General features: G+C 48.9%; 1 protein-coding gene and 1 long non-coding RNA gene across 2 annotated transcripts in view; both read right to left on the bottom strand.

Moving 5' to 3' along the window:
- XKR6 (XK related 6) overlaps positions 1–14109 on the bottom strand; it is a 296537-nt gene that overhangs the window by 44128 nt on the left and 238300 nt on the right. The window lies entirely within an intron of this gene.
- LOC125092940 (uncharacterized) overlaps positions 8225–14109 on the bottom strand; it is a 28358-nt gene continuing 22473 nt past the window's right edge. The window contains exon 3 of the long non-coding RNA XR_007125109.1: positions 8225–8261. This is a non-coding gene — a long non-coding RNA (uncharacterized LOC125092940). The remainder of the gene's footprint in view (positions 8262–14109) is intronic.

Here is a 14109-nt window from a genome sequence, read left to right as displayed (position 1 = left end):
ATCTCATTGTAATTTTCATTTCCATTTCCCTGATGACCAATAATGTTGTATATCTTGACCTGTATTTATTGGCCATCTACATATCTTCTTTGGAGCAATAGCTATTCAAAACTTTTGTCCTTTTAAAAATTGGCTTGTCTCTTTATTGTTGATTTGTAAGAGCTCTTTATATATTCTAAATACCAGTCCCTTATTAGATATATGCTTTGCAAATATTTCTCCCATTCAATATGCTGTCTTTTTAATTTCTTGATGATGTTCTTTGAAGCACAAAAGTTTTTAATTTTAGTAAGGCCCAACTTGTCAGTTTTTTTCTTTTGTTGCTTGCGGTTTTGGTATCATATCTAAGAATGTTTTGCCTAACCCAGGGTCATGAAGATTTACTCCTCTGTTTTCTTCTAAGCATTTTACAGCTCTAATTCTTACCTTTAGGTCTATGATCCATGTTAGATGGTTTTTATGTGAGATGCAGTGTAGGAGCCCAACATCATTCTTTTGCATGTGGATGGTCAGTTGTCCCAGCACCCTTTGCTCAAACGACTAGTCTTTTCCTAATTGAATTGTCCCAGCACCCTCAAAAAATATTAATTGCCCATAAATGTAAGGATTTATTTCTGGACAGTTCTGTTCCGCTGACCCTCCTATCTATCTTCATGATAGCATTATACTGTCTGCTTACAATAACTTATAGTAAGTTTGGAAAACAGAAAGTATAATTGCTCCAGTTTTGTGATTCTTCTTCAGGATTGCTTCTTTCTCTCTCTTTCTCCCTCCCTCCCTCTCTTTCTCTCTGCTTTCTAACATGTATGGAGTGCAGAATAATGTCAAATTCAGGCCTAAGTATTTCATGTGTATTAACTCAATTAACATGACTTGTGAGGTAGGTTCCATCATGGTCCCATTTTGTTGATGAAGAAACTGATGCATCAGGAAGTCAAGTAACTTGCCTAAGGCCACACAAGTGGTAGGTGGCAGAGTTGGGAGGTGAACCTGATCCCTGTGGCTCTGTTTCTCTGACAGACACCCAGAGGATGTCAAGAACATGAGAGTAAACCAGTTTTATAAAGAAACAACTGGAGCGTAGAGAGGCTTGTCTAAGGTTCACAGTGACAGAGAGGCGGGATGAGATGCAGATCTGCAGATCTTGGTCTCCTCTGCCCACACTAGACACTTTGCATTTCCATGTAGCCCTGCATGTTCATTTCAGTGTGAAGCTGCCTTGTCAGAATGGTGGCAGGGACACAGTGGCCATGCAGTGATTCCTTTGGCTCCTGGGAAATGGGCTGGGGGCTATGATGCTGGACTAGACAATATACAGACTCATGGTCCTCTTCACAGGGAAAGGAGCCTAAACCCACTCTCCAGGCAGCAGAGTCAGTATGAGGACTGCATGGAGTCGCTGTTCCCACCATACTGTCCCACCCATCACTTTCTATCTAGTGGCATCCCTGGAGTTTCTCTCCTTCCCCAACCTGTAAGTTCCAGGAAGTTAGTGGTCCTGTTTCCCATCCTTGCCACTGTGTGGCAGCTGGCTCAGACCCCAGCAGGCACGTAGCTGAGGCTGGCTGAATGAGGTGACTGAGTCATCTCGGCAGCCTCCTTCATTTGGGGTCTAGTCTCCTCCAGCGGTTAGTCAGCAGCTTTCATTGGATTAACACTGACTGGACCTAACCAGTGCTGGATGTACCAACCTCCTAGTTGCTGTCACCCCTGCAGAGAGCCCCACTGGGCAGGGCCTGGTGCGGAGGCCACATCCATCTGGGAACAGCAGGCCCACCAGCCCAGCAAGAAGGTCAGAGCTGGGATGGCTGAGACTTCTCCTGCTTCAGGAAGGAAGTGGGGCTGCTGACTCATGAGCCACCTGCCTTTGCACCTCCCTCCTCTCCATCCCAAGACATCCCTTCTCAACACATCTTAAGCCAAACGTTCCTCATTCCTTTTGTTCATGCTCTACAGAATCCTAAAATGCCCTTTCCCCTTCAACTGATTAACCCCTCACTATTCAAGACCCGGCCCAAACATGGCCTCTGAGAATTCACTCTGATTCCTTCCCCCATCATTACTCCCCCGGGGAGGGTGCCCCTCCTCTGTTCCCCTTCTCCCCTAGCATCTGTCACTATAGAACCCAGTGCACACTGTAAGATAGTCCTAGTTTTGTGGTTTGTGTTTGTTTTTCCTTTTGTCTCCTCTGCAAGATCATGAGCTCCTAGAGCAGGACTTGTTCACATAAGGCTGGGCTCATGGCCATGCTCAGTTACTTTCAGAGACTGACGGATGGAAGGAAAGAAGGGAGAGAGGGAGGTTAGATGGAAGGGAGGGGGTAAGAAATAGATGGAGGAAGGAGTGGGTAGAATCAATCAGTGGATGAATGAGACTGTAGGTTGCCCTAGGGAAAGCACTGGAAAAGTCACTCGGTGATCAAGCTAGTCTTCAGGCAGCTTCCAGTGGGTTAGTGCTGCCCAGACTGTCCAGCTGACAGCTTAGCAAGGCTCCTCCTACCCCTGCAGGAGCCCCCAGGGACCAGCTGGGAACCCACCTCCCCATCCTCGGCTTCTCCCTCTTCCCACATAGTCAGGATTCACATGCCCGTCAAATCCTTCTTGTCACTGAGGAAAAAAAATTGTTCAGGATAATTCACACTAAGATGATAATGACTTAAGGTATTATCCCTCCAAACAGAAGAGATAAATGATTGGAATAAAAGGAATGATGGTTCCCGGAAGCCATGTTTCAGACAATACAATGGTTCCCACTGCAGAGTGCACCTCACTCTCCTTTCTTAAACAGGAAAGACTGGCTTTGCTTACTCTCACAGGCCTCCTTTCTGTAGAGAAGTCTGTCTGATGAGCCACAGAAACCCATCCTTGGACCAAAAGGCCCACCTATCCAAAAACCAGGCGGAGTAATCAATGAATGCAACTCAGTGCACTTCCCCATCTACTATTTCTTTTGAGTCTGTGATATAGTTGAAATAGTTATTATTACTCCCCTTTTATAGATGAGGACGCTGAGGGCTATGAGGGTGTGACTCAGTGAATCACAGACACAGGGACATTTAGGGTCATGCACCACTGACTAGGCTGGTCTTCTAGGGATCTCCAAAACTACCTTCCATGGCATTGGAGGTCTGATAGCTCTCCCAAGTTTCATCCATCACAGGCACCCTGGAATTTGAAGTTATCCTGTTTATGGGAAAGTCACTCCCAGAAATGGCTACCTAGGAGTCCACTATGGGCCAAATTCATATATTGGAGTCCTGACACCTCAGACTGTGACTGAATTTGGAGGCAGGATCTTTAAAGAAGTGATTAAGATAAATGAGATCATTGGGGTGGGTCCTAATCTAATATGACTAGTGTCCTCATAAGAAGAGGAGAATAAGACAGATACAGACAGACTGAGGGATGACCAGAAGAAGACACAGTGAGAAGATAGATGCTATGGGCTGAATTGTGCCCCCTCCCACCAAATTCATATATTGAAGCCCTAGCCCCACCATGACTGATTTGGAGGTAGGGTCTTTAAGGAGGTAATTAAGGTTGAGATTGTGATGGTGAGGTCCTGAACCAATAGGATCGGTTTCCTTACAAGAAGAGAGACCCCGGAGATCGCTCTCCCTCCATACACACCCAGGAGGGAAGTCCTTGTGAAGACTCAGGGAGAAGGTAGCCATCTTCAAGCCAGGAAGAGAGGCCTACCAGAAACCCACCCTGCCCACACCTTGGTCTTAGACTTTCCGCCTTCGTAACTGTGAGAAAATCAGCTTCTGTTTGAGCTCCCCAGGCTGTGGCCCTTAGTTATGGAAGTCATCACAAACTAACAGAGTCCAAAGACCATCCATATAGAAAGGGAGCCTCCATTTATTCATTCAGGAAATGGGTACCACCTGAGTGCCAGGCCTGGGGACCATCTGGCAAGGAAGTGGGTGGGCCACAAAGTGTGGGTCAAGGGGTTCTGAACCCAGAAGTTCAAGCCCAATCCTTTCCAGCCGTCAGTCATTCCTTCCACTTAAACCAAATGAGGTAACACATCCTATCTCACTTTGCAAAGATAACAGAAAGTTAGAGGTAGAATGGGAGGAAATCTGGCCCCTTCCTTTACGGATGAAGAAGATCCAAGAGAGATGTGCCTCACTGGGATTTGTTCCCAGGTCTCCTGGCTCCTGGCCTGTGTTTGTTCTGCCATCTCCTGAATTCCCTTGAGGATCCTCTTCTTCAGCTACTTGTTGCCAGTGGGAAGGGTGCAGAAAGGAAAGCAGGGACCACTTGGTTAATCACAAGTGGTGAAACCGCAGAACATCCCTCTGTGGCCCAAGGACTAGATTACCTTCCGTATCCCAGTGGTCACTTCCTTGGTTTTGTTTCCCTCTATTCTCAGCTAGCCTGAGATGCACCACCACGTGAATAATGGGGGTGGACACTAGTGGCTTGCCACATCTCTAGCCCTGCCTTGAGCCTATCTTCTTGGTCCTGGTGCACCAGTTCCAGCCCTCCTACAAAAAGTATGGAGCAAGGCCTGCCCTATACTCTGAAGAGAAGTTCCCAAGGAAGTGAAGAGCTCACGTGAGGTGGGAGAGGGTGAGTACCTGGCCAATTGCCAGCAGAGAGGGACACTCAGGCATGATGGGAGCCCAGCAACCTCCAGGGAATCAGAAATCTGCACCCTTGAAAAGTGTTCCATGAGAAATTCAGCAGGTGCCAAAGAAATAGGAAGGTCAAGACAATGACTTCACAGAAGCCACAGCCAACAAGTAGAGCAAAATGGTGGGCTGCTTCCTCTGCCCCTCCACCCCATCCTCCATCCCAGTGGTCACTGGGGAGAGACTGGACTAGAATTTGGAATTCAACTGCCTTGACCTTCTCAGATATGGGTGAGGCCTCCGTCACATCTCCATCCCCATCAGAAGGAAGAAGCTTGTTCTCTCCTTATAAGTCTTTTCACTCAGCTGAGCACCTCATGTCTGGAGGGACCTTTGAGTAGCAGACCTGAGGTCCACTGCGTGCCCCCTGCTCCACTTACTCTCCTTCGTGGTGACAGGCTCCCAGTGGCAGGGAGATGAAGTGTCAACGTCTGGCAGCCTCCCAGGAGACAGACAGGCAGACCATGGGATACTGATGCCACAGTCACAGGAAGAAAAAATGAGAGGGTGTATAGGACAGATGGAGACCTTGCCTGCCAAGAGTCACTGACCCCCTGCTCTAATGCCCAATCTCACTCGTACAGTATGTTCTCCTGCCTCCCTGGTTATTTGGTCCTGCCAACAGGGACTTCACCTCATCAGAGGGAGGGCCTCTCCTTCCCTCCCTGGAGCCAGCCAAACTGGAGACTGGGGAAATCCTTGTGGACCAGAATTGGCTTATTTTTTTTTTTAAATGCAGGAACTTGAACTATACCAAATTAAGAGTCAACATGTATAACTCATCTTGGAATCACCTCAATATCATTATTCTTTTTTTAAACTGATTTTTTAACTCTTAAAAAAGAACTAGTGGATTATAGTTGGATTAGTAATTAAACATTGACATTTTCTAAATGTATTAAACCAAAACAAAAAGAAGAAACACACAGTGATTTGGAAAGTGCTTTGGTCCAATGATGTGCTGTGTGACCTTGGGTAAGTCACTTCCCCTTTCTGGTCCTCAGTTTCCCTCATTTATGTCAGGCTAGAAGATCTCAATGTCTGTTATTGCTGTTTATCTAATCCTGATCCCAAAACAGTCTCCAAATGGACTCCAAACAGCCTTCCATGAGGTTCAGTTCTCTGTCTGGATGATAACCAAGACAAGTCATCTGGAAAAGGAATGTTCTATATGTGCCATCTGTGAAGAGCCTGGGAAACAGAGGACCAAACCCTGGGACCCAGGGAGCCTGCTGACTCTTCGGAGCCGGCACTAATGTAATTATGTGATTAGGTCGTTCATCTTGGTTTTCACTGTGCTTCATTTGGTTAAATCAAAAGTGACAATGAGCCTCCTGGTGGGTGATGCCATTCTCCCAGGAGGGCCCATTTATTCTGGGCAGGGGTCATCCTGAGATCGGAATATTCACTAGCAAGGCAGGCAGTTTAAGAGGCTTTTGTTATGTGGGAAGGAGTATGCCTGCCTCTGTCAGGGGTAGAAGTCATAGAAAGTGGGGGTTGAAAATCCTGGGCCACCACCCAAGCCAACCTTCTCCCTTCCCAGTTGGAGAAGCAGGCCTGGGTGGCTAGCTGACAAAGATGGTGCCCATCTGCACCTGTGATTTCTCATCTTGGAATGGAGTGACTCACTCCTTCTTCTCTATCCTGCAGAGGAGTGAGGACCTCAACTGAGAAAGTGACACCGAGAATCAAAAAGCCTCTGGAGAGAGAAAGCAGAAGGAGGTGTGAGGAGGGATCATTTGCGTTCTGGTTATCTAGCTCTGAGGGCAGGCCCCAAGTCCTGAGAGCCATCCCTGTTGGGGGATGGGCTTCTCCCTTTACCTCTACACTTCAATGGGAACATATCAAGCCTAAGAAGGGGGCCGAACATTCCTAGAGACTGGAGACCATACCTGTCCAGGGCTCCTGGAGCCAGAAGTGGGGTGCTGGTGCCCTGAGTTCTGACCACCTCTCCTCAGTCATCCTGGGCATCTGTTTGCTTTGTAGCTCCCTGGACATGGGCTCACACAGGGATAATGCTGGTTTGCATGGTTTTCCCTCCTCTTCAGGTCAGCCAAGGGCACTTTCTAGTAATTCTCCTTTCCCTTCTCCCAAGTGAGCTTGATGTGGAGACCACAGAAATGCAAGAGGGACAGGCTCCCCCTGCTGCCACATAGAAAGGGGCTATACTTGTTCTCTGAGGCCCCAGATGGTGGGGGCAGATAGGAAGGAGCAAAGGGTAGATGGTCTAGGGAAACTGGTTTTGCCCAGTGTTCTGGTCAGCTCCAAATGCTGTAACAAAATACAGTAGACCTGACAGCTTAAATCACAGACATTTACGTCTCATAAATGTCTTCCTAGAGGCTGGAAGTCCAAGATGAAGGCACTGGCAGATTCAGATATTGGTGACAACCCACTTTCTGGCTTACGGATGGGGACCTTCTCTCTGTGTCCTCACAAGGTGGAGAGAGAGAGCGAGCTCTGGCCTCTTCTTCTTCTATAGCGACAGTTTCATGATAGGGGCCCCACCCTCCATAACTACCTCCTAAAGGTAACTAACGCTAACTACCTCCTAAAGCCTCATCTCCAAATACAGTCACATGGGACTTCAACACATGAATTTGGGGGAGCAGGGACACAAGCATTCACTCTATAACACCCCATATCAGAAAAGACAGGAAGAAGAGGAAGAGGAATCAACCAGATATGCAGCTGGATACTCTTTTGGCCCCTTCGTTCTGTGCTCCTATGGCTCTGGGAGGAATCCAGATATGGGTGGGAAGTGCTTCTTAGTGTCCCTTCCAAACATGAGCTGCCATGATCAGGGAAGGACTAGGGGGAAGCCATGAGGAGCACAGAGTACAGAGTTTAAGGTGACACTCATTCTCAGGGGCTTACCCCGTGCTTCCCCAACCCTGGAAGTGACAGTCTCCTCTCATTTGTGCCCCAGCGCCTTGCCTGACTCCCACTAGTCCTGGTCCTGTCTTCAAACTGCCCCCGGGGTCCAGACTGCCTCAGGAATGCACAGAGGTCTTTTCCCAGGCAGGTTGGCTCAGTATAGGCTCCTCAGGGATGTCAAGGGAAAGCTTGAGCCTGTTCACCCATGAATACCAGGCAGTATTCAAGCCTCAACCCTGGGAGAAAGGAGGCTTGAGTTCTCCTAAGGCAGGAGAGAACCTGACTAAAGTGAGACCTGAGGCCTTTCCTCTGATCAGGGAATAACCCTGTGTCTCCATTGGAGAGAAAGAAAATGAAAACTCACCACATTTCCACTGTGGGTGAGGCCCTCATGCATTGTTAACTTATTTGATTCCCAACACAGTCCAGCAAGGGAGGTTTGTTCTCAACTTACAGATAAGGAAACAGAGGCTCAAAGATATAAAAGGATTTGTCTGTGGACACAGAGCGGGAAACCCAGTCTGACACCAAAACCAGCTTCCTCAAGTTCCCAAGGCTCCAGTTTTCATTTATTGTCTAACTGCCTCACCTTCTCATCCATTCAGTCCCTCAAGAAATACACTACTTAAAGGCGGGGGCGCCTAGGTGGCTCAGCCAGTTAAGCCTCCGGCTCAGGTCATGATCTCATGGGTCATGGGATTGAGGTCTGCATCGGGCTCCTGGTTCAGCTTCAGATTCTCTCCCTCTGCCCCTTCCCTCCTCGAAATAAATAAATGCATCTTTAAAAAAAAGAAGAAGAAGAAATACCACTTATGGGCCTATTGTGTGGTTGGAATTATTCTAGGAGCTTGGGGTACAGTTGGCATTCTGGAGATGGGCAAGAGAGAAACATGTAAACTACCACCCAGCAGTGCTAGCAGGAAAGCAAAACCAGGGTGACAGGATAGGGAATGGTCACACATGACCAGGCTGGACTGGCGAGCCAGGGGGGTCTCTCTGAGGAAGGGACATTTGTCCTGAGAACTGAATGGCTGGGAGCTAGCCATGCAGAGATCTAGGGTGAACACACTCAGGACAGGAGGAAGGATGCAGTTCTGGTGCGGTGGGGAAGGTCAGGAGAGCTGAGGCACTGTGAGCAGGGCACCAGGGACATAATACGAGGCTGGAGAGAAAAGCTGAGATGAGCCCAGGAGCCCATATAAGTTGGGTTTTTCCTACACGTGGAAACCACTGATGAGATTGAAACAGTGAAGTGGCATGGTCCAATTTACCTATTAAGAAGATCATGCTGGCTTTTGTGTGCCACCAAGTAGGGAAGCTGGGAGACCACAGGGTAGCCAATTGGCTACTGGCAATATTCCAGACAAGGGAGGGTGGGGGTTTGGATGACGGTGGGAGCCATGAGGTGGAGAGAAGTCAGTGATGCAGAATGGCTCTTAGACAGGAAGTTGCATACTTCATCACTTACTAGCTATGAGCTGGAGGCAGAAACAGGAATTGGGGAGGGGGCTCATTGTAAGGCAGAATGTAGACATAGGTTTGGCACTCGGAGCAAGACACATGAGCATCTGATGAAGGATGGAAGGCAGGAATCCCAGAGAAAGTCAAGATTGTCCCTTCGGGCATAATCTCATTCATGTGGACACACCCAGATAGAGGCCGTACCTGGCTTGAGCTTCCTATCAGCATCATCCTTACAAAACTGCACTCTGGTCCCAGAGGGAGGAAACCAGTGCCCAGAATGTCAGAATTCAGAAATGTGCACTCCGATTTGCTCCTTTTTACCTTTTATTTTATTTTACTTTAAGATTTATTAATTTATTTTTAAGAGAAAGAGAGAAAGCACGAGTGGGAGGGGCAGAGGGAGAATCTCAAGCAGACTCCGCACTGAGCACAGAGTCACTACTGGGGGTGGATCTTACAACCCTGAGATCATGACCTGAGCCCAAACCAAGAGTCAGAGGCTTAACTGACTGAGCCACGCTGGCGCCCCTCTTTTTACCTTTCAATCATAGGCCATGGTCACTTTGTTTCCCCACAACTCCACTGTAATCCTGCTGTCATATAGGGATGTCATCAGAGAGAGAAAACGCCAGTGACCAGGGCCAGAACCTTTCACCATGCAAAGAGCCACAAGAATCATTCTTATTCCACTGACAATAAAAAGGGGCCATTTTGTATTCATCAAACACAAATGCATGTCTAATTATACACCACCTTTTTTTAGAGTAAAAGTTACACCTTTTATTCAGAGGGAGAGCATTAAGCTTCTCCCTTAAAATGTTGATCTCACTGCACCCTGTTCCTTAAGGTACAGTGAAGGAAGTCTTTTGGCCTAATCACGACTTCCTCAAGGGTGCTGGAGTAGGGAGGAGTGCCTCCTGAGAGCACAGAGGAGACTTATTTTCAATCTTTTTTTTTTTAAGATTTTTATTTATTTATTTGAGAGAGAGACAGTGAGAGAGAGCATGAGCGAGGAGAAGGTCAGAGGGAGAAGCAGACTCCCCATGGAGCTGGGAGCCCGATGTGGGACTCGATCCCAGGACTCCAGGATCATGATCTGAGCCGAAGGCAGTCGTCCAACCAACTGAGCCACCCAGGTGTCCCTATTTTCAATCTTTTTTAAGAGGTAAGAAAATGCAAACTACAAGTAGGCTTAAATGCCTTTTTGCAGAGCATAATATTATCTCTAATGGTGGGGCTAGTAAATGGCATAATAAAACTGAGTCCCGGAACCGGCTGCGGGAGCTGGAATCACGCTGCGCTTCTGAGGCCTCTAATCTGAGGCCTGATTTGCCACTGGGGGGCTTGGAGTCTGGCTGGAGTGAACCCCAAGAGGGGCAAGCCCTGGTGCTCTGAGAGACAGAAAGACTTGACTGCCTCTTCCTGGGGCTGTGGTCCCAGGAGAATTCTGTCTAAAAGGTACAAGTTATTTTTGCTTCATTTTCGTGTTTTGCATCTTTGGAACCTGGGAGGGGGATTAGGTTCAATGTCTCCTATCTCCTCTGCTCCATTTTTTTAGGCTTATATCCTGGTTCGTCTGTTTTTGAAGCTACTGACAATCTCAGTTTGGGCCCCTGTCAGAATTTCCACGTATCCACTTTTCTTTGATCTTGAGCATCCTCAGTAGTCCTCTACAACCACCATGGGCTCCCACAGTCTGAATACCCTGTACAGCCACCACTACTCTGCTTAGCCCCTCCAGTGGCCCCCTGCTCACTCAGAGCCCCAGTCCCCTCCCTGACCTTCTCTGCCCTCCCCCTCACTCGCATGGCTCCAGCCATGCAGGCAGTCCTCAGCCATTTCAGACCTGCCCCTGCCTCAGGGTCTTTGCATGACCTGTTCCCTCCACCTGGAATGTTCTTTCCCCAGAGATGCACATGACTCTCTTCTTGAGTCTGTTTCTCAGTAAGGTCTTTCATGGCTGCCCTGTTTATTTTTTTTTTAAGATTTTATCTATTTATTTGAGAGAGAGAGAGAGAGAGAGAGCATATGCATGGGGCAGGGTGGGGGGCAGAGGGAGAGGGAGAGAAGCAGACTCCCCGCTGAGCACAGAGCTCAACATGGGACTCAATCCCAGGACCCTGGGATCATAACCTGATTCAAAGGCAGAGATACTTAATCGACCGAGCCACCCAGGTGCCCCATGGCCACCCTGCTTAGAAGAGCAATGTCCTTCCCCACCACCACTGCTGAATGCCTCCCCTCCCCCCTTTCTGCTTTAGTTTTCCCCAAGCCACTTTTATTATCTCAACTATTTTACACTGTTTTCCTTTATTTTATACTGTTTCTTTATCATGTCTCGAGGGCAAGGATTTTTGCTCAGTGTGAATCCCCAGGGCCTACGACAGAGTCCAGCACAGAGTAGGCCCTTCATAAGCCTTTAATTAATTGAGTCAATGAATAAAGTGGGCAGAACATGAATGTGGGGTCAGTCCTGGGTCCAAATCCCTGCTCATAGCCCTGTGTCCCTGGGCAAGTTAGTGAACCTCTGTCTAGACCTCCGTTTCCATGTCTCTAAAATGGGTGGCGTAAGCCCCACCACAGAAGGTGGCTGTGAGGAAAGTGTAGGCCATCTAGCACAGTGAAGGGCATAGAAAAAAGATTCAATAGAATAACATCTTTAAAAAACGGGGTGCTGCCTGGGTGGCTCAGTGGGTTAAGCCTCTGCCTTAGGCTCAGGTCATGATCCCAGGGTCCCGGGACTGAGTCCCACATCAGGCTCTCTGCTCAGCAGTGAGTCTGCTTCTCCCTCTCCTCCCATCTTGTGCTCGCATGTGCTCTCTGTCATTATCTCTGTCTCTGTCCCTCTCAAATAAGTAAATAAAATCTTTAAAAAAATTATTCAATAGATACTAGGATTCTGCTGTCTCCTGCACACCCCCATCCACAAATGTCAGAGGCTGACATTCATTGGTGATAATGGAAGTGCTCAATGTATCCAGACGGGTACCCGGGGTGAGGCATCGCCAGCCATCAGAGTCCACGGACTGGAAGGTGCTCCAAGCCCTCAGGTACCACTAGGGGTCTGTGAATTCCAAGAACCTTCTTCTGGGGGTCCTGGTTGCATTTACTCCCCCAACCTGCCTCCCCAGGGCAGAGACTGCTCACAGCCTCTATGTATCCCAGGGGACACCTTGCACGGAAAATTAGTTGTGGGAGAAATAAGTGGTTGATTCTATAAACCCTGCACCCCCATAGCCTCCTGGGGCTTCCTCTTCTCAGCTCTGCTAGACTGAAGAGCATTGAACCCCTCAGGGCCTGTCCTGCCAAAGCTGAGCCTAACTCAGGGCTGGAGCTCAGACCTGGAGGTTTGAAAACACAGAGGGAGCAATGGCTCCCAGGTGCAGGGCCCCAGATTCCCCACATGAGAACAGTCATGACACACTACACCCCAAGCTCAGCCCAGTTTGTTGGGAACAGGTGGGGTCACAGCTCCTGGGAATTTCAATCAGGAGAAACGACACCACGACCATCACAAGGCATTCAGGCAACATCATCTTGGTCTCAATCATAAAAGGAAATCCTAGTAATTGCCCCCAGAAGTCTCCCAGCAATCTGCACCTGCCTGTCATCATGACCTACACTCGCAAGGTGTTCCCTGCCTATCCTGGATCTGGCCCCTGTCAGCGCAGAGGCCCATTATCTTCTCAGTTTCTCCAGTAATGGCAGCTTGGGACCTGTCAGCCCTGCTCCTGATGCCAAGGGCATGATCCTGGGATAATGTCAGCAGCATTCTCTAAAGCCTTTCACCTGCACGTGACTGCCAGTCTTGGCACTGCCTTCTGACTCAGTGTCTGTGGCCTTTCCGGGATCCTGCAACACCTGCAGTCCACAACACCTTGCACAACTTTTTCCAACCCTCTTCTATTAGGGACCAAACTGTTCCAGATCTCCTACCCTCTCCTCTTCTTTGAAGGGGCTGCCCAAGGGCGCCAGCTAGTGGGCACTATCTGGTGGGCACAGCTCTGGATTGGGCGGCTGCTCCTGATCTGCTCACTACAGAGGGAACAGAGCTATAATGGAAGGCCAGGCTCCACTGGTCCCCTGAAGGCTCTGAGGCTCCACAGACAAACCTACATGCAGAGTGGCCTGGAGGCAGCTATCCCTCTGCCTTGCTGTTTCTGGCTGCCACCTAGCACAGTGCCTGGTGCACAGAAAGCAGCCGGCTGCGAGAACGCAGGTGGGAGGAATACAAGAATATGGCGACACTCTAGCTTTCCGGTCATTTTACGTGGTAATCTCTGGCACTCAGGGGCCCTGGGGGAGCAGTTCCAGATTTCTCTCTTTCCAGAAGGAAAACCAAGACAGCAAACAGCTCACTTGAGACTCTGGGGGGTGGGAGGGGTGAAGGGCTTGATGCCTGAAAGCACTCTCTCTCTCTTTCCAGCAGCTACAGGGTGTTGCCGGGGCAACAGATGGCTGTCTGACAGGATTTGGCAATTTAACTCTTAACTCCGCACAAAACACGAAAGTGAGAAGGATTTAACAGATGTTCTTGCTTCCGACGGTTCACGCAGTGGAGAGAAGCTTGTGAGGCATCTGCCGAGTAAAGGCACTTCCGACTTCCTCGTTGTACTGGCTCCTGCCCAGCAGGCACAGCCTGCCCGGTTCCCCGGGAACCAAAGAATGGTCTCCAATGTCCCAAATACTGACTTTCCTCAAGGGCACCAAGCTCCCCCGCCAACCTGGGCCCAAGGAGACTGAGTTGGAATCTTTTTCAGGTGCAGTGATGCCAGTCAATAGTGGAGGCTCTCCAATTTCAGAGTGCATCAGAATCACCTGGGTTGGGGAAAGGTGTTTGCTAAAACACATATTGCCCGCCCCCACCCCCGCAGAGTGTCTGATGCAGCCTGTCTGGGGCAGGGCCCAAGAATTTGCATTTCTGACAAGTTCCCAAAGGATGCTGCTGCCGCTGGTCCCTTACCACCTTTGAGATCACGGGTCAATATGGCCTGGCCACCAGAAGCATGGTGCTAATACGGTCAGTGTCAGTAGCACATGGACATTTGTAGGAAGGCAAATTCTCAGGCCCAGCACTCAGAGCTTCCAAATAGATTCCCTGGGGGCAGGGTCCAGGAATCTGCATTTTA

This window comes from Lutra lutra, chromosome 2 (assembly GCF_902655055.1).
Source record: "Lutra lutra chromosome 2, mLutLut1.2, whole genome shotgun sequence".
NCBI classification, from domain to species: Eukaryota; Metazoa; Chordata; class Mammalia; order Carnivora; family Mustelidae; genus Lutra; species Lutra lutra.
Note: the sequence above shows the minus strand (reverse complement) of the source record. Positions and strands in the feature narration are given on the sequence as shown.